The 4,410-nt window shown below is 38.3% G+C and overlaps 1 non-coding gene across 1 annotated transcript; it reads left to right on the top strand.

Annotated features, from left to right (window-relative positions):
- Window positions 1-4,077: 4,077 nt before the first annotated feature.
- On the top strand, window positions 4,078-4,184 carry LOC138831400 (U6 spliceosomal RNA). The gene has a single exon (XR_011373279.1). It is a non-coding gene; the product is annotated as a U6 spliceosomal RNA (small nuclear RNA).
- The last annotated feature ends 226 nt before the right edge of the window (window positions 4,185-4,410 follow it).

Below are 4,410 nucleotides of genomic sequence, written 5' to 3'. Positions count from 1 at the left end.
TCTGCTAGATCGTGTTAAACAAATTTCCTAGACCATTAACTTCTGATTCTAGGTGCTCCTCTATATCCATTATCCTTATATTAGGCCTTCTGATGGTGTCTTCCAGGTGATGGATAGATCTATCATATTTCGTGGACTTGTCTTGGATGGTTGTATGTTCTTTCTCTATAATATCTAGGCTGTCTTCAATCCCTGAGATTCGATCTTCTGCATGGTCTAACCTGCTGTCAAGACTCTGTACTTTGTTTTTTATCTCTTTTCCTTCTAATTGGTCAGCTTTGATGGCTTCAAATTCTTTGTTGAAGCTCTGTTTTAGAACTTGTATGAATTTCTTTACTTCCTTAATTTGGTGTTCAGTGTTTATTCTCAGATCACTTAGTTGATTGGTTATGGTTTCTTTGGACTCACATTCCTTCTGTTGGGTTCCATTCAGCATTCCCTTTGTGGTCTCCCTGACTTCCTTCAGCTCATTGTTAAAGGATTCCATGAATGCCTTTAGTGATCTTTGTGTATTCTCTTCCTGCACTCTCAATTCCTGTATTTTCTTTGATTAGCTTCCTCCGGTTCGTGGGATTCCTGCAGTTCTCTTTGACTGTTCTCAGCTTGTTCATGCCATTCCTGCCTTTCTGTTTGAGTATTCTCAAGCTGCTCACGCAAATCCTGTATCAGTCTTTGAGTAGCTTCCACACCCTTATGATATTGCTGTATAAACTTTTGGATTGCCTCCTCTCTCTCCCTATCACGTTCATATAGTGTCCTTTGTATGTTTTCTATCTTTTCATTTATCATGTTTGCCAGCCATGTTTGTAGAGCTATATGGGAACTCTCCTCTGGATTATTCATTATCTGTTCTGTCCCCTTATTATCAAGATTGGGAATTGAGATACCCGGATTTGCCATTTTTCTTGTGTTTTTCGTGCTTACTCTGCCCATTTGAGATGAAAATAGTTCCAGTTTTGTGCTAGAGCACTATCTTAAGTCAATCATCAACCCAAGTCTGAATTTGCACAGTGAATAGTCAACAGATACAATCTAGTTCAACAGATACATCTATTGAACATCAAACAACTATATGTTAATGGGCTTCGAACCGCAGAGAAGAATTTGGAAAACCAGAAATTATTAGGGTTAGGGAGAGATGTGGGTAAAAAATAGGAATAGATTGGTGTGGGGAGGCACAGGGAGAGTTAACTACGTCCTAATATCAATGCAGGAAATAGGTTGGGTAGGATGCAAGTATAGAGAGAGAGAAAAAGAAGAAAGGGAAAGGGAAAAGAAAAGAGACCAGAAAAAATAGAAAAGTAAAAATTAAAGATATTATGGAGATTCGAAAACAAACTATTTAGAGAGGAACATGAATATATTCAGAGAAGGGGATGGACATAGAGAAGATGCAAAAAACTTAAAAATAAAAATGCTTAAAATATTATATAGGTTAAAGAGGTGGTACTGCTATTAAGGAATTTAAGTCTCAGAAGTTTTGAATTGAGTAATAAATTTGTGGATTAAGTGTGTACACAATGGGGGATAGGGTCTACTAGTTGACTATGGGTTTATCTGAGGATGTTCAGAACAAGAGTTAAGTCACATAAAGAAGAACAAAAGAGAGGAAAAGGTGAAAAGAATAAGAAAGGAAGAAAAAAAGGTCAGAACTTCAGTAGAGCTAAACAAAAACCAAAAAGATAATTTAAAAAGAAAAAAAAAATAGAAAGAAGACAAGAAAAAAAGAAAAACGCACTTTCACTTATACCTAAAGTAAAAATTATAAGAGGAAAAAAAGGTTACTGGAAAATATTTTTTTTCAAAAAAGGCAAAAATTAAAGATTAAAAAACGTTTTAGAAAAGAAAAAAAAATTTATATAAGGTACCAAAAAAGAAGAAGAAGAAGAAGAAGAAGAAGAAGAAGAAGAAGAAGAAGAAGAAGAAGAAGAAGAAGAAGAAGAAGAAGAAGAAGAAGAAGAAGAAGAAGAAGAAGAAGAAGAAGAAGAAGAAGAAGGAGAAGAAGAAGAAGAAGGAGAAGAAGAAGAAGAAGAAGAAGAAGAAGAAGAAGGAGAAGAAGGAGAAGGAGAAGAAGGAGAAGAAGGAGAAGAAGGAGAAGAAGGAGAAGGAGAAGAAGGAGAAGGAGAAGAAGGAGAAGAAGAAGAAGAAGAAGAAGAAGAAGAAGAAGAAGAAGAAGAAGAAGAAGAAGAAGAAGAAGAAGAAGAAGAAGAAGAAGAAGAAGAAGAAGAAGAAGAAGAAGAAGAAGAAGAAGAAGAAGAAGAAGAAGAAGAAGAAGAAGAAGAAGAAGAAGAAGAAGAAGAAGAAGAAGAAGAAGAAGAAGAAGAAAAAAAAAAAAAAAAAAAAAAAGAAAAAGTTCTTTGATTTTTTTGGGGGGTAGGGGTGGGAAAAATCCTGTATCTCCCTTGTGTCTGTAACCAGCCTCTTGTGGAAGTCTCTGGTCTGCTTGTGGTCCTGTGGCTTGATTGGTTTCTTAAGTCAGTTTGTTGGAACAGGCAGAAAAATGCTCTGCTTTACCCAGGATTTTGAGATCCCCCTCCAGGTTAGTTTAATGGGAGGCTGATCTGTTCTGAGAATCACAGAAGATGGGGATACAGTGATGAGGCTAGGTTCTGGGTAGAGTTGAGGCCTTTCAACATACAGTAGCTTTTCCCGGGGGCTAGTTTGTGAAAACCTCACAGAGCCCAGACTGGAGCCATTCTCAGGGTTTCTGTTTACTGATTTTCAATTGATTGTGGTGGCTGCTAGAGGGAGGGGCAACCTCTGGCTCTGATTACCCGGTGAGGAAAGCCTCTCCTATGGCTCGCGCCCGAGCTGGGTAACTTTTCCCTGGATGGAGCTGAGTCTGGCAGGCCACGCCGCCATTAAATTCTTGTGACCTGCTAAATGACTCGTTTTATTCCACGGCCTGAGTTGGAGCTGGCAGCTCCCCTGAGCTTTGTCGGTATCCAAGATGGAGATCTCCAGTACTGGGGGAGGGAAAGAGTGCCCTTCCCTCCTCTGCTCCCTGAGAAGGAGTGAGGACGTCGGGCTTCTACTCATGCCCAGTCTTGGTTCCTGGGTCGTCTCTGGTCTGCAAACTGCAGGATGAAGATGTCTGCTCCTTGTTGGTTCTTGCTGATGTTGTGTAGAATCCACTCACCCACTGTGTCTGGCTCCTTGTCCCAGACTCTCTGTGGCTCAGGTATGGTGCCCTGCGGTCGCTGGTGGCTGCTGGTAAGCGCTCAGATGTCTCTTCTTGCCTGGGTTTCCCCTCTCTTGCCTAACTCTCTGTCCTGTGATGGCACACTTGGTGTGATTCTCTGGCTTAGGACTATTCATTGGAACTCTAAAACTGCTTTCTATGGGAGAGCTTGTTCAGATTCCAGCTTCTCCTCTGCCATCTTCCCGGAACTCTTCTCATATTCCTGTACATTTAAAACTGGCTAAGATTATGATGCTCAACAAGAGTTTTATAGGCTATGAGTAGTCTTTAAATTTACACTCTAAGATTACTATATATGTCTCATCTCATCATCTGCATACGGTTTATACAATCATTTTTGTTCCTCGCTAACATATTAAGTAAGGAAGCCCTAAAGTTTTAACAGAAACTGTCTTAACTCTTTGCTGTTTCTTAATACAAAGATTTTGCAACTTCTCATTAGTAAAGTTTCTATAAACTCTGAAATGTACATACTTAGTAGTATATGTCTGCTACCATAAATTTTAATACTTTATAGAAAAGTTATATGACCTACCAAACAATCTTAATTTTGGCATATAAGCAAATTCCCAAAATTAAACATATTTAAAACATTAAAACTTAAAAAAAAATAAAAACTTAACACTTGCTGCAGTGTTCATTATGATAGGTGTCTTGTATAGACTAATTGAAATCCTCCTTCTACACATCTGTTGCACAACAAATATCTGGAATTATTTTGTTTTTGACATATCAATCTTGACTTTAGTCTTAAATGTGTGCTTATGTAAGAAATACATGCTTCTAAAATTTCACGACCATTCTTGTGAACTTACTTTTTGTTAAATTGTCTAGTTTAAGAAAATCAGTTCCACTTTATATTTAAAAAATGTTATGTGCTCAATTCAGCAGCACATACACTAAAATTGGAACAATACAGAGAAGATTAGCATGGTCCCTGTGCAAGTATGACATGCAAATTTGTGAAGCGCTCCACATTTTTACAATAACAGATGCTGGAGGGGATGTGGCCAGAAGGGAACCGTACGTCATTCTTGGTGGGAGTGTAAACTTGTTCAATCACTTGGAAAGCAGTATGGAGGTTCCGTAAAAGATTCCACATAGAGCTCCTGTATGACCCAGCAATACCACTTTTGGGCATTCACCTAAATAGTCAGCAACAAGACCATATTAAAATTGCCAATACAATTATGTTTACTGCAGCATTA

This window comes from Dipodomys merriami, unplaced genomic scaffold (assembly GCF_024711535.1).
Source record: "Dipodomys merriami isolate MVZ:Mamm:240054 unplaced genomic scaffold, mDipMer1.0.p SCAF_1949, whole genome shotgun sequence".
NCBI lineage: Eukaryota > Metazoa > Chordata > Mammalia > Rodentia > Heteromyidae > Dipodomys > Dipodomys merriami.
The sequence above is the reverse complement of the archived record's forward strand: the minus strand, read 5'-3'. Positions and strand labels throughout refer to the sequence as shown.